Below are 21,864 nucleotides of genomic sequence, written 5' to 3'. Positions count from 1 at the left end.
CAGCCTCCCAAGCAGCTAGGATTACAAGTGTGTGCCACCATGCCCAGCTAATTTTTGTATTTTTAGTAGAGATGGGGTTTCATCATGTTGGCCAGGCTGGTCTTCAACTCCTGACCTCAGGTGATCCACCCACCTCAGCCTCCCAAAGTGCTGGGATTACAGGCGTGAGCCACCGCACCCTGCCAACTCATGACACCTTTAGATCTCAGACTGATTTATTTCTTTTTCTTAGTATAATTTGTTTCATAAAAGCAAAGTTATTTTAGTATTAACAAAATATAGTTGAGATGAAAAATCTGATGGGGAACATTTCACTAGCGAGCTCTGAAGGCCAGACAGAAATCACTAGCAATAGGTAGTAATGCTGTTCCTCAGAGGACCAGGTGTATGTACTATTTGGGGTGTCCCCTAACTACTAAACTACTATGGCATGTTTAATTATATTTGAAAGATGAATTTGTTTGGGACCAAAGCAAGAGCATTGCAGTACTAAAAATATTTTAATGTTTATCCCTGCCTCTATTCTCATGTTAATTTTGAGGAAGTGTGTCTAAAAATAGCTTAATCAGATTGTTCCATTAGTTTACTTTGTTTTTCCTTGTAATTTACTTTTAATCTTTGTTAAATCTCTTGTTATGCTATAGAGTTTTAGAAAGATAACCTTATTGTCTGTAGGTCAGATGTTTTAGATTGGTTTTTCATAATACAAAAATTTAAATGTATTAACTGTTCACTGAGTTAACATTTGAAATGCCTTTTATGTGTAACAGTAGGAAATTAAGTCTTGCTGAGTTCCTATAGATTTTAAATAAATTCTTTTTCCCCCCTTAGTTTGCTAATGGTGCCTTTTTACATATTAAAGAGACAGTTTTATCTGCCTTAAATCGAGAGCCTACCGTGGACATATCTCCAGATACTGTTGGGACCCTCAGTCTTATTATGCTGGCACAGGCTCAAGAACTACTTTTTTTTTAAAGCCACAAGAGGTAACTCCAATTTTTCTTTTCGTTGCATGTGAAAAGAAGTGATAAGGCTTTTAAATTAAGAAAGTGGTTAGACTATAATATGTGCAATGTCGAGCTTTCCTTCTTGAACTTGATACATGGATTATGGAAAATTTTCAGCTATCCTTTTCTGAATTTGTAGCACAAATGCACATTTAAGAATGTAGGCTGTGTTTGAAGTCATGAAATGGATCTTTGGTAATTGTCTTTAAACACTCCATTCTGGAATAGTATTTATGTATGTTTTTAACATGTCAAACATTTATTCACAAATATTTATTGGGTACTTACCCTGTGCCAGTCACTGTTCTAGTTTCTGGGTAAACGGAGTTAGAAAACAACCTTACATTTTCGCGACAGGAGAGATGATAAGCAAGAATTAAGTAGACAGGATAATCTCATAAATAATTGCTATAACATTTCAGAAATAATTGCTATCAAAAATAAGAAAGAATTATATGATAGTGGCTGGTGGTATGGTGATGGGATAGGGATGTAGGGGAAGCTGGGCTAATTTTAGATTCATTAGTCAAGAAGGCTTTCTTTCAGGAGGTCCTCTTTAAAGTAGACCTAAATGACAAGAAGGAATGATCCAGGCACAGTCCCTGGCCCTGGGAATGAGGGAAGAAGAATAATTCTTATAAGGCATATAAGTTAGCATGAGAGATTGAAATATGGGCTGAATATATAATATGGGCTGAAATTGAAAATAAGAGGTTAAGTTATCATGTGGAAGAAATAGGAATTGGAATACTTTTTTCTTTTAAAATAACAGCTTATAGTGAGATAGAATTTATATACGCTAAAGTTCACCCTTTCTAAGTATACAACATAAGATTTTTAGTATATTTGTAGAGTTTTGATTACCACTATCTTATTTTAGAGCATTACCATCATCCCAAAAAGAAGCTGTGTACCCATTAGCAGTGACTCCTCATTCCCCTTTCCCCCACTGCTGGCAACCACTAATCTATTTTGTCTGTTTTAAATTTTATGCGAAAATGTGATTTCATCAAGAAAGATGTTTTAAGATGTGTGTACAAACTTGTGATCTCAGTGTTTATACTGAGACATGTCAGATTAGCTCATATTTATTTTAATTATAATGGTCAACCTTCATATTGTATTCCAGATAAAATGAAAGATGCCATCGTAGCTAAATTGGCTAATCAGGCTGCAGATTATTTTGGTGATGCTTTCAAACAGTGTCAATACAAAGATACTCTCCCCAAGGTCAGTTATTGTTTTTATAAACACTTGTTTACTTTGCATGTGGAAGTATTTAGACTTTTTTGTGTATAAGAAGCAAGTTGAAACTTATAAAGAAATTTGAAGTTTTAATAGAGTTATCTGAAGTATATAGTAGAAATAGTTTTTTTTTAATTTAAGATGCATGAACAATTCTTTTATATTTAGGGATGCTTTTGTCTTTACCTTTTACTAAACTGGTTTTTCCAAGTTAGAACTCTTTCTGGAAAATGTTGACCATCTGTTTTCAATACTTTTATCAAATCAAGGCATTGTGTAGTTCTGAATCATTGGTGATTTGGTACAAGCATGTATACTTGAGCATGTTGATTATTCACAGTTTTAATTATTGTCCTGTTTTCTCAAAGATGAGTCTTGAAGTGCAAAAACAGACATAAAGAGAAAAGGAAAAGAAAACTTAACAAATTCATCTGATACTTTGATTAGAATTCAGTTTTGGCAACAGGGATAAAAAATTGGGCTGCTAATGGACAGCTAAGGAAAAGCAACCATCTTAAACTACATATCACAGGAAGTATAATGTCTTAATGTGAACCTTTCTGAAGTGACAATTGAAAAGACTATTCAGTGATGATCATTTGTTAATGACAAAGGAAATCACTAGTAAATTTGGAATGATTAATAAAGAAAACTTAAAGATGGAGTGAAATATATGTTTCAACTACTTCCTTCAGAAATGTTCAAGGAATTAGTTTCATCATATGGTATCTGTTACATGATTTTTTTGGTAGGGGAATTTATTGATTTATAAGTCATATTCAGGAATCTTTGTACATTAAAAAATTGCAGACAACTTGGGGGTGAAGTAAAAATGCACATAAGTGCATTAACGGTACTTATTACTCAGAAAATGATCAATAAGGAATTAATGTGACGATTCCTGGGGATTTAAGATACACCAAGAACCTAACAGAAATTTGCCCAGGACTCTTGGGTATTAACAGCCTTCCTCTTAAAAAGAGACTTGGGATCTCCTCTCATGTTTTTTACCTCTGAAAGACCTCACGTTCAGCTGCACAGTGTTCCGTTACATCCTGTTGGGCCATTAGTTCAGTCCTGTCATGGAGAGAAGAAAGTCACCTACAAAAGACTTGGAAGCTACCTCTGCAGCATTGCTGGTATTCCTTGAAAATCTCCTTTTTCAGAACCAAGTTGCTCCAGCCTTACCCTGAGAACTGGCATGAGTGTAGTTTGAAATTTAGATGTCTTTTATTTTTTCCTTTTTACTAATAAAGCTCATAAGGTGTTTTCATATTCTAGTTAAAAACTGAAATGTCTGCAAGTAGTGATCCAGGAAGGTAGGAAATTATTCCCTGGGAGACAGGAAAGCACCCAAGGTAGTAATTCAGTTTTTGATTCTCTTACATTTTTTGTTTAGATAGTGATTGTCTAGCCTAATTCCTTGGATTTTTTTAATATCATATACTTCCTAAAAGCAGTGAGGTTACAGGTTAGATTTTGACATTTTGGAAGAGCCACTACTAGTATAATTGCTTTCCTGCTTTATGTCTTTGGATCTTTTAAAATTAATTTTGCCTGGAATTATTTTCAAAACAAATAGGCAAAATAACAGTTTATCATTATCATTGGTCATATACTTAGTGCATTTGTCTATGATATGTTTTTGAGTATGTGATACTGAAATATTAGTGTATCTATGATAGTAAATCATTTTTATATGGCTAAAATCATCTTTAGTAAGAAACCTCTTAGGATATGAATTTAAGTGAGAATTTACTGTCTTTTTTTTAAAAACATGATGAAACAGTCATCTATAGAGCAACTTCATTGGTATATGTGAGTAATGATGGTTTAGTTAACTCTGCAGGCTGGGTAAGGGCTCATAAGAAAGCGTCTAAAGCCCTGTGCTTGGTGTTCCTCTGTGAGTGTCCATTCTACTTCTCTTTCTAATAATGCATGCTTTTCTTTCTTTTTGTAAACAAAATGTTGACTTCACGGATCAATTAAAGAGAATTGTAAAAGCCTAAATTGGCTTCAGTTAACAATTAAAAAAAACCCCTTCAATTGGAAGAAAAAAATTTAATTCATAGATTTCAATCCACACAAAATCATGTCTTCTCTGTTTACACCTAATGACTAACCTTAATCTCTAAGTCATGAATGGGGTGATTGTAATTTCTGTCGTCTTCTCCTCTTTCTTCCTGCATCCCATGTTGTCTGTGGTGGTTTGTGTGGTTGGACTCTCTCCTGGTCAGTATTTTATTTCCAGGAGGTGTTCCCTGTCTTGGCTGCCAAGCACTGTATCATGCAGGCCAGTGCTGAGTGCCATCAGTCTATCCCGGCAAAACAGCACAAGACATTTGGAGAGGAAATTGCAAGGTTACAAGTGAGTCTCTTGGTAATAAATATTTAAGTAACTAACTTGGGTCTCTCTTTTTTACCCTAGTAAGATTTCCAAGTTTGCCCATAAAAACCTTTCCCATTCATCACCCCATCAGCAGTGACAAGTGATTGTTTTTATCTTTAGACTTTACTGCATGTTTTTTTGAGGTCTCATATTTTATCTAAAAAATTGATGCAAAATTTGCATTCAATTCTCTTTTTTATCCATGTTTATTTTAATGTAAAAATAATTCTAAATTCATTGCCATCTCCAGATTGTTTTTATCTTTAGACTTTACTGCATGTTTTTTTGAGGTCTCATATTTTATCTGAAAAATTCATGCAAAATTTGCATTCAGTTCTCTTTTTTATTCATGTTTATTTTAGTGTAAAAATAATTCTAAGTTAATTGCCATGCTCCAGGAGTATGTGTAGTGTTTAACTTGTGGCCTGGTCTTTGTCTAAACTGGGGCATATACTTCCACAACTTGAGGAGGACAGTGGAGAGATGTGTGTGCATATATATATATATATATCTTGTGAACAGCCGAGTACCTTCTATGCAGTTGTGTTCATACTGTTGGCATTGGGGTTATCAGAAACTTGCTGTGACATTATGGCACCTGAGGCAACTTGCCAGCAGGAACAAGAGCTGTTTGTACAAGTTGTTTGTGTTTTGAGTATTGGTAGACAGAGGATAGAAAGATGACTTATGGCATTTGAGTTAGGGAAGTTTAAATATGTACTGATTTTTAGAACATACTATGGATGTCTTGGTTTATTTTGTGCTGTTATAGCAGAATACCACAGACTGGGTAATTGATAAAGAACAGAAATTTGTCACAATTTTGAAGGCTGAGAAGTCCAATATCAAGGTGCTGCCACCTGGTGAGGGTCTTTGTGCTGTGTTACCCGTGGTGAAATGTAGAAGGGCAAGAGAGTGCTAGTGAGTGAGAGAGAGCAAGAGGGAGCCGAACTGCTTAATGAAGCCCCTCTCTTGATAACTAGCCCTCTCCCATGATAATGACATTAATCTATTCATGAGGGTGGAGTCCTCTTGACCTCATCACCTCTTATTATGCCCCCACGTCCCAACACTTTGGGATTGGGAACACATGAACTTTGGGGGACACGTTCAGACCATAACAATGGAAATGTTGTTTAGGAGGTTCAGATTAATTAATTAGCCTTTTCGTGGGAAAACATCTCACAGTGACCAAATCAGAGAAAGACTTTTTTTAAAAAAAGTCAAACCCAGATTTGTCTGGGGCTTCACTTTGATTACAGTAACTTAGATTCATATATAAAAATGATGCTGAACAAGGAATTTGTGGGAAGGATTCTTTTTTTAAGGCTAGCATATTTAAATTATAAGTTTAGTTTCTTTATTTTCTGGTTTCTGGGACTATTAGATTTAAATAAGCCCATATTTAGTCTCTATAAATCAGTCAGAGAAAGAACTCCTTTTGAAATTTAATCTCATTTCTAAGTACCCCTGAAAAAGGAAACTATTTCAAATTCACACAGTGGGAGGGAGGTAAAAACTTTTCCTCAGTTATAGACACGTAGATTTTGCAGCTTTAGTTTTACAGCTTTAGTTATAGGTTAAAGTTAAGACAGAAGATGAGTGTGATGGCACCTGTCTGTAGTACAGCTACTTGGGAGGTTGAGGTGGGAGGATCGTTTGAGGCTAGTAGTTTGAGGCCAGCCTGGACAATATAGTGACACACTTTCTCAAAAAAAAAAAGTTAACACAGAACACACTCACTGATCCATATTTCAAAGGGCAGTTATTCTTTCCAGTAGGCATGAAATATTTTTTAATTGATTTACACTCCCAAGAAGGCAAACAGAACAGACAAGAAGTTGACCAATAAACCATATTGGCTGTAGTTTGTCACTCAGTAGAGAATAATCCCCCATGATGCTGACAGAGATCTTAGGAGGTCACACTCTTAAACCAACTTTCTAGTTATGGCTACTAGCAAAGAGAAATAACTTATTGGTCCTGTGCAAACCAGAAATGAAAATAAAGTCACAATCAGGAAAATCAAAACAGTAGATAAAATGGCAGCAAAGGTAAAATTACTGCTTGGAATCACTTCTGGGGCCAAGAAAAATTGTACCTGAGCTTAATACAGCTCATGAGTTGCACTTCTTGAACAGTGCAGTTTATGTGGCCCCAGAAGATGGATCTTCTTGGTCATCTTGGTGGATCTTCAAAGATGGTGAAATACAATTTTCAAAAAGATATAGAAAAACACACACACATACACAGATATAAAAACATGACTCACATAGAATGACTACATGTCAAAGATTTATTTGACTCATTAATGAGGGACCTAGCAAGATTGTAAATCTGATTTTGTACAAGTATTGTTATCTTAGTTATGATACCAGGTTGTAGGTATTAAGGAGATTGTCCTTATAGAATACTTGCTGATGTGTTTAGGGATGAGGGCTCATCACATCTAACTTCAGTTTAAGATAGTCCTGCAATAAAAGAAAAAAAGGTATGTGATTATGTGTTTGTATGGGAAAGAAATAGATAAAGCAAATGTGGCAAAATGGTAATTGTTGAACCTAGATAATTATTTTGTGAGCTTGAAATTTTTCAAAATTGGGAAAATAGGTATATATAAGGTTATATAGTTCAATTCCTGTTCCTCTTTTTCCCTCTATCCTGTTCTCTCCATCCATTATTCCCACTGCCCCATAGTTAATTTCCATTAATTTCTTGTTTTTTTTTTCTTTCTTTGAAATAGAAGCAAATATATACATACACAGCACACACGCATTGCACATTCTCACTTCTCATTCTTACTGAAGTGCTGGTATGCTATTAATATATACAGTGTTGTGTACCTTCTTTTCTCATGTAACAATGTATCCTGGAGATCTCTTCATCTTAATTCAGCAATAGGGAGACCATCCATAGAGCTGCATTGTACTTCACTGTGTGAGCCACAGTTTATTGCTGTCTCCTATTGCTAGATACTTGAATGTTTCCAAGATTCACTATTATAAACAATGCTACAGTAAAAACTCATGTACACAAGTTATCTTGTACTTCAGCAGGTGTCTTAGCTTAGGCTGCCATAAGAACACCATAGACTGGGTGGTTTAAACAACAGAAATTTATTTTCTGATAGTTCTGGAGCCTGGAAATCCAAGGCCAGGGTGCCAGTATGGTCATGTTCTGGTGAGATTTACAGATGGCCTTTTCTCTGTATCCTCATATGTTGAACAGCAAGAGGAAGCCCTCTGGTGTCTCTTCTTGTAAGGGAACTAACGCCCTGTGAGGCCCCACCTCCATGACCTCATCTAAACCCCATTAGTTTCCAAAGGTCCCATGTTCAAATACCATCACATTAGGAGTTAGGGATTCAAAATACGAAATTTGGGGAGCACAGTCCCTTACATAGCAGCAGGTATATCTTAAATAATTTAATAGAAATGGGATTACCGATAGCAAAATATAAATACATCTGTAATTTGTTATATATTTAGATTGTTGATCCACTTGGAATTTATCCTGATGTGTGGTGCTAGGTATGGATCCAGTTTTAAAGTCTTCTTCCAAATGGCTAGCCAGTTGTCCCCACACCATTTATTATAATAGCCTTGTTTACCTCACTGATCTGAGATTCTGACTTTATCACACATTAGATTCATGGTATATATTGGGATCTATTTCTGCTTTTATTGTTTCATTGACTTGTTTATCTGCTCATACTCCAGTTCCATATCATTTTAGTTATACTTTAGACTGTTTTAATGTCTGATAGGTATTATCTCTCGTTTTTTGAATTTTCCTGCCTGTCCTTGCTTGTTTCCTGAATTTTGTCATTTTCTGGATTTTCCTGACTATTCTTGCATATGTTTCTTCATATGAATTTTCTTTCATTTAACTATGACGGAAAATATATATAAAAGTATAGTTGTGTAACTATGATGGTCAGGCATATATAAAAGTATGAATCATTGAATTTCTGTTACCCAACTTAAGTGATTATGAGTATTTCGCTATTTTGTGTTTTAGCTATTTCTCCTTTCCTCCTTATTTTTTTGGAGTATTTTACAACTATCTCATGTATCATTTCATTCTTAAGTTTTTTAGCCTGTGTCTCTAAGAGATAAAGATTTAAAAAAATTAAAGAACAAAAATTTAAAAAATGAAGAAATTTTGCTAGATGGGTCATTATCCCAATCTAGCAAAATTAATATTAATATGAATTAGTAGTTAATAGTCATAATCCAGTATTATCTACATGTAGTTTAGTTCTCCCTGATTTTTTTCTCAGGGGTCTTGTTTGTTCAAATCAGGATCCACACAAAGTCCTCACTTTGCATTTGATTGATATGCCCTCTAAATCTTTAATTTGTAACAGCCTCCTCCTTCCCAACTTCTGTGTTGAGTTTTCTTCACTTTTTCTTGTTCTGTATGTTTTTTACTATGATTTCTGTGATGTCTGTTTTCCCTTTTGCTCCTTGTATAAATGTCTCAGTCTTGCTTTCTTAAATAAATTTATATTTTTCTTTACTTTTGTGAGTTCTGTCACTTCCTGTTTCATATTCTTTTGCTATTTGGCTATCACTCGCTCTGGTTTGGGCCATCCAGTCCTCTGTTCTTTTGGTACTGTCATTGTGTTCTTAAGTGTTTTAGTTTAGTTTAGTTTTTAGCATGCTGTTTTCATCTACTTTGCGGCACTATTTCTTTGGTGAGCTTTCATCATCTACTGGAAAGATGTACTGCTTGTTTTCAGCTTTTTCCTTATTTTTTTTTGTATTGAGAGATGAGTTGCCTTTTCAGTTACTTATGTTTGAATGAGATTGATTTTGCTGGAGGTTCCTGTGTGGGGAAATGGGCAGGGTTAGCTTTACAAGCATCATTGTGTTAAGGGCTCCCTCCTAAGGTCCACTTCTCTGGCTCTTAAAGCCTACCCTGGATTAGGAAGAATCCCACTACCTCTGTACCTGTGCTTCCCTGAATTCCTCACAGCCTTTGCATTTCAAGTTGATGCATCTACTTTTCGGGTTTATATTTTGCTGGCATTTTCCGAGTGCTTATGCCCTTTCTTCTCCCTCCCTACTTTTCTGTTGTCTCTTTCTGCTTCCCCTAGAAACCCTGTCTTTTTAGTTAATCTGTCTACTTCTCTTTCTCAGCAGCTCTCTTGGGATGAGGCCCCTCAGCATCACATTTTTTTCTGTGATCCCCTGGTGGCATGAGAGGGGCCAGTTGGCTTTGCCTTTACCATCACCTGGCAAGGTTTTCTCATCCTGTTTTGTTGTTTTCAGATTTGCTGAAAGTAGTTTGAACTTAGGGTGGCAGCCTTGGCCCTTCCCTGTCTTCCCCTCTGTGTATAGAGCACCTGCGGTTCTGGTACTGGTGTTTGCTATTTGGGGGAGGGTTCAACCACATTTACAAATCAAATTTGATTTACAAATTTAAAAAGTGATTTAAATTTGTGCAATTTCCCATTTCCTAGTTTACACTGAAGGGTAGCTTTTGTTTTGTTTTGGTTGTCTTTCTCTAAGCATGGTACCAGCTTTGGAGGTTAAGATTTGTATCATGTTAAGGAACTATAATGTCTATTTTACTAAGATTTTAAAAAATCAAGAATATTGAATTTTATCAAATACTTTTTCAATATCTATGGAGAAATTTGATTTTTTAACTTATTATTTTGGAGAATTATATAAGTAGATTTTCTAGTATTAAACCATTTTTGTATTCTTGTAATGTTGGTGTTTTAGACTTGCCTTATCTCTTCATCTGGTCATTTTATAGATGTAGATGCTTTCTATATGCCTGAGAATATAATATATTCTCTATTTGTGGAGTCTAGTGTTCTCTATGTCTGGTAAACCAAACTTGTTAATTGTGTTGCTCAAATCTTCTGTAATCTTACACTTTTTTAAAATCTGGTCCAGCCATTGCTGAGACAGATATGTTAAAATCTTCCACTTTGATTATGGGTAAATGTATCAATTTCTCATTATAATTGTTGATGTAGATACTATTACATGCAAAATATAAGAAATTTTACATCTTTCTGGCAAATTGGCAAATATTAAAAGATCATGTGTTATATTTATCCCTAATAATGCTTTTGGCCTTATTGTCTATTTTATATGGTGTCACTATACCTAATACCACCTAAATTTTATGTGGCTTATGTTCATTTTTTATAAGGCCAAACTTAAAAAAAAATTTCTTACTGATGTTGACATGTTGTTCACTTCCTGTGTTGTTGGATAATTTTTTTCAGATCCACCATTTCACTGAGAGTTAGGCCCTTTGAGGTTCCTGCCTTCATGTGAAGGAGTGAAAGAGGTGCATCTCAATTCTCTGTGTTGTGTGGTTTCAAGACCCTTGTTTCAGGTCTCCATGAGGGCCTTTAATAAGTTTTAACTGCTAATTTTTTCGATATAGAAATAACCCAACAGCCAGACAGGGCACAGTGGCTCATGCCTGTAATTCCAGCACTTTGGGAAGCTGAGTTGGGCAGATCACTTAAGATCAGGAGTTGGAGACTGGCCTGGCCAATATGATGAAACCCGATGTCTACCAAAACATACAAAAATTAGCTTGGCGTGGGGGTGCACACCTGTAATTCCAGCTTCTTGGGAGGCTGAAGTGGGAGAGTTGCTTGAACCTGGGAGGTGGAGGTCACAGTGAGCCAAGATCGCGCCACTGTGCTCCAGCCTGGGTGTCACAGAGTGAGACTCTGTCTGAAAAAAAGAAAGAAAGAAAGAAAGAACCCAACAGCCAGCTTTCTTCAATGTCAGTTTATACTGATTGGCTCATGGATTTCTTTTATTATCTTGATAATTTGCCTGGGTGTTTATAGGGATAGCTGTTGGTATTATCCTTCAGTTTTCAGGTATTTTGTGATCGGAGAATTTCCAGGTAATCCTGTCAGCCACGTTGCTGGAAATGCAAGTCTTCGAATTAAAGATTTTTTTGTTGAAACCAATGCTTAAATATTTGGTGGGGAAAGAGAAAGAAAATCATCTCCCTCTTTTTTTGTTGTTGTTGTTGACATTTTTCTTTTTAGCGTGCAGCAGAACTGATTAAAACAGTGGCGTCTCGCTATGATGAATATGTTAATGTGAAGGATTTTTCTGACAAAATCAGTTGTTCCCTTACTGCAGCAAAGAAGGATAATGACTTCATTTATCGTGATCGAGTTCCAGACCTTAAAGATCTAGATCCTATTGGCAAAGCCACACTTGTGAAATCTACCCCAGTCAATGTACCCATCAGTCAGAAATTTACTGGTATGTCAGTTATTCAGACACACTTTAATCTCATTTTTCTCTAGTTTACTGTGTTTTTCCTAGCTAAAAATCACATAATTGCTGTTGTATGCTTTGAATATAATTTGTATTCATGTTATTTAAAATGAATATGAGAATAAATATTGTATTGTGTCAGTGCAATGTTAAGATGGAAAGTAAACAATAATAAAGCATATGTAAAGTATACAATAGTTAGAAGACTTGAAACTGTGTGTTTGATTAACACTGTAGCACTTGTCATTTTGTTAACATTTGTTATTTAAGACGCTGCCATTAAAAATAAAGAAATATGGCCGGATGTGGTGGCTCACACCTGTAATCCTAGCACTTTGGGAGGCTGAAATGGGTAGATTGCTTGAGCTCAGGAGTTAGAGACCAGCCTGTGCACCTGGCGAAACCCTGTCTCTACCAAAAAAAAAAAAAAAATTAACTGGGCGTGATGGTGCATGCCTGTGGCTTTAGCTACTCTGGAGGCTGAGGTGAGAGGCTCGCTTGAGCCCAGGAGGTGGAGGTTGCAGTGAGCTGAGACCGTGCCACCATACTCCAGCCTGGGTGACAGAGTGAGATCTTTTCTCAAAAATAAATAAATAAATAAATAAATTAATTAATTAATTAATTAAATGTAAAAATAAACCACAAAAATATTTCTTTTTTTTTTCTTTTTTTATTTTTTTTGAGACGGAGTCTCACTCTTGTTGCCCAGGCTAGAATGCAGTGGTGCTATCTCCCTCACTGCAACCTCTGCCTCCCGGGTTCAAGTGATTCTCCTGCCTCAGCCTCCCAAGTAGCTGGGACTACAGGTGCCTGCCACCATGCCCAGCTAATTTTGTGTTTTTAGTAGAGACGGGGTTTCTCCATGTTGGTCAGGCTGGCCTGGAACTCCCGACCTCAGGTGATCCACCTGCCTCGGTGTCCCAAAGTGCTGGGATTACAGGCATGAGCCACCATGCCCGGCCTATTTCTTTAAACATGTAAACTTCTGGAGTGGTATTTGTATGAGATAAATAAATGTTATTATATTGTAGATGTATACAAATGTATACAACAGATGGTAGCCTCTAGCTGAGATCCCAAGGAGAATATTCTGTTACTGAGAAAGGGTGATTATATGTTTATTTAGCAAACACAAAGAGTTTACCATGTGCCAGGCACTCTTTAAGCACTTTACAAATATTAGCTCATTAGTTTTCACAAGTGCCCTGAGATGGGTACTGTTATTATCCCTATTTGATGAGGATACTGATGCACAGAGTGGTTAAGTAATTTCCTCAAGGTCACATAGCTAGGAAGTGTTGGAGCCAGAAATGGAATCCTGCTGCCGTGACTCATTCAATCAATTTTTTTTTTTTTTTTGAGACTGAGTCTTGCTCTGTTGCCCAGGCTGCGGTGCAGTGGTGCAATCTCAGCTCACTGCAACCTCCGCCTCCTGGATTCAGACGATTCTCCTGCCTCAGCCTCCCCAGTAGCTGAGACTACAGGCTCCTACCATTACACCGGCTACTTTGTATTTTTAGTAGAGATGGGGTTTCGCCAAGTTGGCCAGACTGGTCTTGAACTCCTGACCTCAGGTGAGCCGCCTGCCTCAGCCTCCCAAAGTGCTAGGATTACAGACCTTAGCCACTGCTCCCGGCCCCTCATTCAGTTTAATCAACAAATGAACAGCGTCACTGAAGATCCCTCAGACTCAGTGATGAACACATCTGAAAAAGTTAAAGAAAATTAAGTTCAAAGAAGAAACTTTTCATTGTCACCATTGTCCGTGAATGTAGTGATCTAAACATGCTCTTTATCATTGTGCTTTAAATAGTGATTTCGTTTTGATCTTTAAATGTCAATAGACTATTGATATTTTGATCTTTAAATATCAAATATGTATGGACTATGTGAATATTGGAAAGAAAATATGAACAGTCACTTTTACAGTCTGGGTTTTTGTCTTAAAATTTTGTTGTAATTTCTCTTCCTAATTTTAGATCTGTTTGAGAAGATGGTTCCCGTGTCAGTGCAGCAGTCTTTGGCTGCCTGTGATCAGAGGAAAGCTGATTTGGTAACAGATCAATTGTTCAGATGAGAGAAGCCACCACTTTGGCAAATGGGTAGGTAGAGCTTAATTTTAGAGCCTAAAGTTTTCCGTTTGGTTGTTCTTTAGTTTATGAACATTTTAGTTTCTGAGCTTAGAGCTAAATGTCAAGAGTATATAAAATAGAAAATGTAGACACACACTTACAACTATTTTTGGTGGACACTGTATTTATGAAGCTTTAGCAAATATAGTTGGAAGAAATTATAGAAACAAGGTGAGGATATTTGACTAAAAATTTGTATTTTAAGAGATATTTATTTGGGGGAAATGAGAAGTAGAAATGAACTCAGATACATGGTACGTTTAGTGTTCTGAACCGATTTTTGTTTCTGATGGATTGAATACTAAGAAAATAATTCATTGGTTTAAAAAAATTGTAGGTATATTTTGCACACACAAAATACGCCTATTCTAAGTACACAGTTCAATTATTATATGTATATGTGTGTGTGTGTGTGTATATATATATTTTTGTTTTGTTTTGTTTTGTTTTGTTTTTTGGGACAGGGTCTTATTGTCACCAGGCTGGAGTGCAGTGGTGTAAACATTAAACATGGCTCACTGCAGTCTCAACCTTCTGGGCTCAGGTGATCCTCCTGCCTCAGCCTCCTGTGTCGCTGAGGCCACAGGTGCAAGCCACCACACTTGGCTAATTTTTTGATTTTTTTAAAGAGACGAGATCTCACTTTGTTGTCCAGGCTGGTCTTGAACTCCTGGGCTCCTGGTCTTGAACTCCTGGGCTCAAGTGATCCTCCTGCCTTGACCTCCCAAAGTGCTGGGATTACAGGCATGAGCCACCGTGCCTGGCCATTTAGTTAGTTTTGATAAATGTATGTACCCATGTAATCGGCACTATGATTAAGATAGAGAACATTACTGTTACCCTAAAAAAATTGTCTCATGCCCCTTTCCCAGTCCTTCCTCTTCTGGCCCCTGGCCACTATTGATCTGCTCCCTGTCTTAAATTTCGTTTTACTTTTTATACAGTTTAAAATACGTGTAATCATTCTAGCATATACATATACAGTACTTACAGTATGTACAGTATACACTTAGAATGTGTTTTGCTTTTTTTCACTTAGCTACTGTTTTTGAGATTCATCTATGTTATGTGTATCAATTTGAGTCTTTTCTATGGCTGAGCAGTATTCCATTTTATGGTTATAGAGCAGTTTGTTAACTCACCTGTTAATGGACATTTCAGTTTCTATGAACATTCACATATAAATCTTCGTGTGGACATATTTTAGTTCTCTTGGGTAAATACTTAGGAGTGGAATTGTTAGGTTGTGTGGTTAGCATATTTAATTTTATACAAAATTGCCAGGTTGTTTTCCAAAGCGGTTGTTCCATTTTATATCCTATCTGCACTGTTTGAGAAATACAGTTGTTCTGCATCCTCACCAATACTTGCTACTGTCAGTCTTTTTAGTTTTAGCTACTTTAGTGTGTGTGTAGCAGAATCTCACTGTGATTTAATTTGCATTCTCCTAATTACTAATGATACTGAACAGCTTTTCATGTGCTTACTAGCCATTCATATCTTTTCTGTAAAGTGTCTATTGGAATCTTTTTCTCAGTTTTTAAAACTGAGTTTTTCTTAATATTTAAAAAGTTCTTTACATATTTTGGAGGCAAGTGCTTTGTCAGATACATATAATTGAGAATATAGTTGACACTGAACAACATAGGGGTTATGGGTGCTGACCCCCCTGCACAGTGAAATCTGCATATAACTTCTGAGTCCCCAAAACTTAAGTACTAATAGCCTGCTGTTGACCAGAAGCCTTACCGATAACATAAACAGTCAATTAACATATATTTTGTATATGTATTCTATAGTATATTCTTGTAATAAATAAGCTAGAGAAAAAATGCTATTAAGAAAATCATAAGGAAGAGAAAATATATTTACTATGATTAAATGGAAGTGGATCATCATAAAGGTCTTTGTCCTTGTCTATTTCATGTTTGAGTAGGCTGAGGAAGAGGAGGAAGGAGGGTTGGTCTTGCTGTCTTGGAGCTGGCGGAGGTGAAAGAGGTGAAAGTCCACATAAACATGGACTCACATAGTTCAAATCTGTGCTGTTCAAGGGCCAGCTGTATTTCTCTCGTAGTTGGCTTGCCTTTTCAAGTTTTCAGTTTTGATTAATGCATGGATTTTACCATCATTTTTCTTTAACAAGAGAGGAATGTAAGTTTACTCTAGCATATGATAAACAGGCAGTCTGAGATTTTACAGAGCTTGTTTTCTGAGGAGTTCATTGTATTACATCATTTCATTTGCCTTTTTGTCTTTACATAGTGGGTAGGGATATTGACCTCCCTTCCACATCATGTAAATGAAATAACTGAGGAATTGTTATTGTGCTACAAAACTGAGAACAGATGAAGATTCTGTAATGAATACTTAGATCATCTATTTTTGTTGACATTTTGCCTAGGTGATGTGAAATTATAACTACTGATTCTGTTGAAGGAGAGCAAAAAAGAAAAACATAACTATTTTGTGTATTGTTTCTGACTTGTTAGAGATGCTATAACAATCAAAAGTATAAAAGACTGCTTTTTTAGGATAGAATTTTTGACTTTTAATTACTTAGACTGAAAGAAGTTTGAACTGTAAGCCAACGATACCTAATATATTTTAATGCGGTCATAGTTTTTCTTATTTTTTGGCTTTTTTTTTTTTTTCGAGATGGAGTCTTACTCTGTTGCCCAGGCTGGAGTGCAGTGGTGAGATCTCGGCTCACTGCAACCTTCGCCTCCCAGCTTCAGGTGATTCTTGTGCCTCAGCCTCCCAAGTAGCTGGGATTATAGGTGCTCACCACTACGCCTGACTAATTTTTGTATTTTTAGTGGACATGGGGTTTCACCATGTTGGTCAGGCTGGTCTCGAATTCCTGACCTCAGGTGATCCCCCTGCCTTGGCCTCCCAAAGTGCTGGGATTACAGGTGTGAGCCACTGCACCAGCCTATTTTTTGGCTTTTAATTCTGAATTGTGAACTTAATTTTTTAATGATTTTGGTTTAATTTTATCAATCACTGATTTTTTTGTTTTTCTGTTAATCTTTGCTATGTTTTTCATTGATAGGGCTTATCCAGTTTTTCTGGGTGCTAACTCCATTGCTGTTGATTTGGTTATAGAAGATTAAATTAAATAAAGTAAATATTGATGAGGAGTTAAATTGTTTTAGACTTCAATATAACATAGTATCTCATTTTTTCAGGGTGCTAGCTTCCCTTAATCTTCCAGCAGCAATTGAAGATGTGTCTGGAGACACTGTACCTCAGTCTATATTGACTAAATCCAGATCTGTGATTGAACAGGGAGACATCCAGACTGTTGATCAGTTGATTAAAGAACTGCCTGAATTACTGCAACGAAATAGAGAAATCCTAGATGAGGTATGTTTTATAAGATTTGCTTTTCAAGTATAAACACTGTGAACCCTTGATGTCCAGCAGGGATTGGGACTGGACACTTCCTCATGCTAGTGTTCACGGTGTAGTTAGTATTCATCACTTTGGTGAATTTACTGTGGCCCAGAGCCTTCTCTTTAGCATAAGAGAAATTCTGGTTGAGTGAGAATGGATTTCATTCTTATCTTAAGGGTAAGTGAGTACACATTAATGAAACTCAAATGAGCACTGTGTAAAACTAGTATACTATGAGAAATCAACTATCATACAAACTGTTCAGTCTTTGTAATTATTGATTTATTTGATACATAGCATGTAGCAAGATTTTTCTTTTTAATTTAATTTGTCTTAACCTGGAAGGTTAAACCCTTTAATTTATCCCTAATTTCTTAAAATATATTAAATATATTTATTTTATATTTTTTATCTTATAATTCCAATATCTGTAGTTTTTGTGAGTTTGATTCTACGATTTGTAATTTTTGCTGATTCTTGGTTATGGTGGCTTGTTTTCTGTTGTGTTCAGTTTTTTTGTTACTGTTTTTTAAAACTTTAAAAAATAGTTTCAGATTTACAGAGACTTTGCAAATTTAGTGTAGAAAGTTCCTGTATATTTTTCACCTAGCTTCCCTGAAAGTTAAAATCTTATGCGGTCATGGCACATTTGTTAAAACTAGGAAATTGACATTGGTACAGTATTATTACTCAGATTTTACCAGTTACTCCACCAATGTTCCTCCTTCTGTTCCAAGAACCAGTACAGAATACTGAATTGCATTTAGTGTTCAGTGAGTTTTGATTGTGCATTCATATTTCCTGTAATTTATTGGTGGGAATTCATTGAGATCTGGGTTTAAGGTGAATTCTAGAAAGAATTTGTGTTTGCTTCTGCCATAAAAAGGCATTATATACCTGGCACCTCCTCAAACTTAAGAGGTTTTTTCCTTTCTTTTATAATCTTTTAATTATAGTAGTAATTTATCTTAGGACTTTGTGTCACACAGATAGTGTGGTTTCTAGTCCCAAGTTCAGGCTTTTGATCAGGAATCTCAGATAATACTTCCTTTTTTTTTTTTTTCTTTCTTCTTTACAGCCAAGATCCAGACAGGCATGTTTTCTTCTGTAGGGCAGTTTTCTGTTTTAACTTGAGAATCACCTATTTGGAAGTATACCAGTTTGAGGGTGGAGAGTGCTTTTGATCTGACCTCTCACCTTTTATTGTCCCTACCTATGTTTCTTCTTGAATTTTCTAAATTCACAATCCAAGTCAATGGTGAACTACACAGCTGGTGAACTATGGATGGTGGGCCAATGCTGGCTTGTGGCCTACTTTTGTGTGGTTCACTAGTTAAGGATAATTTTTATCTTTTTTAGAGCATTGTCAAAAAAGAAGAATTCTGTATGCCATAGACTGTGGCCCAGAAAGCCTAAAATATTTACTCTGTGGTGTTTGACAGAAGTTTGCTATTCTTTGTCCTAAGCTATCAGGGATTGTGATATATTGTTGGTGCTAGCACTGTGTCTACTGGTAGATTAGTATTTCCTTGTGTTTCTGGCCCCCAACTATCCTGTCATCTTATCTACTCGTTAGAAGGCACTTAAAAATATATTAAACATAATTTTCTGTTTGTTGTATTGGAATGAAAGTCTAAATCTTTTATTTTTTAATGTAATCAGTTTTCCCCTTTGTTTTGTTTATGGCTTCTATTTATTTATTTTAATCTTAAAACTCTTTTTAAATTGATATATGGATGTAAATAGTCTCTTATTTATTCTTCCTTTTTTTTTTTTTACTGAGAAACGTGATAGCTAATTCAGCCTTAAATTTATAAGACTTTTTGTTAAATGCATTATAACAGATGTCTGCAAGAAAAAAGTCGATTTATATTCTAACCTAATATTCCCATCTCACCAAATTCTCACTTATATTGTGTATGAACATTTATTAAATGCATTAAATTTTTTATACCAGAAATGACATTTCAGGGTTCTTTTTGCTTCCTTTTAAAGTCATTAAGGTTGTTGGATGAAGAAGAAGCAACTGATAATGATTTAAGAGCAAAATTTAAGGAACTCTGGCAAAGGACACCATCCAATGAACTGTATAAGCCTTTAAGAGCAGGTAACAATGTGTATAAATGACCTTCATTTGAATAAATTCCCAATTTGGACCCACATTTTTGCTTGATTAAATTAGGCTCAGTTGTAAATTCATTTTTACCGAAACTGTTTTTCCTCAGTTTTAGTATAAAGATTTTTAAAGTTCACAAAAGTAATCTGCCAATTGTCAGAAGTACAGATTCTTAAGAAGGGTATAAAGTGAAAAGTTAAAATGGTCCTCCAACTTTCATTTTCTGTTCCAAGCTCTGTGCATACTTTATTTTATTTATTTATTTATTTATTTTTGAGACAAGGTCTTGCTCTGTCACTCAGGCTGGAGTGCAGTGGCAGGATCACAGCTCGCTGCAGCGCCAACCTCCAGGGCTCAGGCAACCCTTCTACCTCAGCCTCCTGAGTAGCTGACACTGTAGACATGTGCTACCAGGCCCAGCTAATTTTTGTATTTTTTGCAGAGATGAGGTTTTACCATGTTGCCCTGGCTTGTCTTGAACTCCTGGGCTCAAGTGATCCACCTGCCTCCATTTCCCAAAGTGATGAGAGATCAGGCTTGAATCACCATGCCTGGCCCCTGCGCATATTTTAAAAACACAAATGAGAGCATATTGCATTTATGGCTTTGTAATTTTTTTTTTCATGTAGTAGTGAATCCTGGGTGGTAAAAAAAAAAAAAGAGCTTTAAGTTATTTTGAGGCCAAATTTATGCTTCTTAATAATTTGATGATGAAGATTTTGTGCTTGCTGAGGTAAACGCTGTTGTCATGGTGGCTGGAGATTAGTTTTATTTATCTTCGTAAAAAGTTTGTATATTATTGAGATTTTTCTAAAAATCTTTTTTTTAAGTCACATTGCTATTTTGAGAGAGGAATACTTTTAAAATAAATGGACCAATTTTTGGAGAGAATGATTTCTTCCTACATTCATGAGTTGTAGGAAAAGATTAATATTAATTAGCTTTTATTTGGCAGATAGTAACCACCAAATATATCTTAAGGTATAGCTATGCTTTTCATTTTATAAGTGATTTTGTCATCTTTCCAAAAACGAGAACACAAAGACTGTTAGGAGCTGTTTTTATGATTAAGTGAATTGGGGTCTATAGAAGGGGAAGATATGTAAAGTTGGAGACTAGAACTCAACATATAACCAGCCTATATACGTTGCTGTTAGAATCACTTCTGTGCTCTGCAAACTTTTATTTTCTCCCAGAGGGAACCAACTTCAGAACAGTTTTAGATAAAGCTGTGCAAGCAGGTGGACAAGTGAAAGAATGGTGCCCATCTCATCGTGACCCCATCGTACTTTTGTGTAAGCCAGAGCCTGAGCTGAGTGCTGCCATCCCTTCTGCTAATCCAGCAAAGACCATGCGGGGCAGTGCGGTGAGAAGGGCACTTTGATGTGGGTTGTCATCTGCTTAAGAAAACCACATTCAAGCCGTTTTATATAATGAACTGCCAATTTCTTATTGTCATCTTTAAAAAATGCAGAAATAAATTGGGGTTGTTATATTTAAAGTAGTATATAGACTGTGTAATAGGTAATTATACTAGTATTAACTATCCTGTAATAGTAACTTCCATTTATTGAATGTCCTTTATTGAACTAAATTTTAGATACTTCATAGGTCAACAGCATTTAATTTGGGTTTTATAAAAGAGAGAAGCTTGGAAGTATGGAAATATGGCCAGATACACAAATTCTTTATTTCTTCCGTTATTCTGTACTCCCTTCCACCTTGTTTCCCGGGACTGCCTTTGAAAGGAAGATTGACAAGGCGTGCATGTTAGTAAATGGATAGCTCCATCATGCTGTTTCTATCATGACAGGAAAGAGAAAATTGAATAGTAGGGCATCGGATTTGGAAAGTCCTAAAAGAAGAGAAAGTGCAAGTATAATTTAGTGGCCTATCACGGGGAGGTAGGGTAAGTTAGTAGGAAAAGATAGAGGTCCCACATCTCTGCACAGGAAAACAAGCCAAAGGGCAAGAAATACTGCTGAAAAATTCTTGAAAAAAGTGAATTTCCTGGGATAGTAAGTTCTGAAAAGTATGAGTTTTGTTCCTTATTTGTCTTTCCATAGAAGCATTTTATATATTTCATATATTTATTCCAAGACCCACGGGATATCTGCTCTGTGTAAGGCACTATGGTAGGTACATTGGAAAATTAACATACAAATTATACACAGGCTTTACCCTCAATTTATGATCCATTGTGGAATATTAGTCATGTACAAGGATGACTGCGATATAGGGAAGAAGTTTAAAAATGTCACAGGGAAAGTATAGAAAGTATGCTATGAGGATTTAGATGAAG

General features: G+C 35.9%; 1 pseudogene; it reads left to right on the top strand.

Annotated features, from left to right (window-relative positions):
* The first annotated feature begins 857 nt into the window (after nucleotides 1–857).
* Nucleotides 858–20,946, top strand: LOC129014560 (programmed cell death 6-interacting protein-like; annotated as a pseudogene).
* The last annotated feature ends 918 nt before the right edge of the window (nucleotides 20,947–21,864 follow it).

The sequence above is a fragment of the Pongo pygmaeus genome, chromosome 16, assembly GCF_028885625.2.
Source record: "Pongo pygmaeus isolate AG05252 chromosome 16, NHGRI_mPonPyg2-v2.0_pri, whole genome shotgun sequence".
NCBI lineage: Eukaryota > Metazoa > Chordata > Mammalia > Primates > Hominidae > Pongo > Pongo pygmaeus.
The sequence above is the reverse complement of the archived record's forward strand: the minus strand, read 5'-3'. Positions and strand labels throughout refer to the sequence as shown.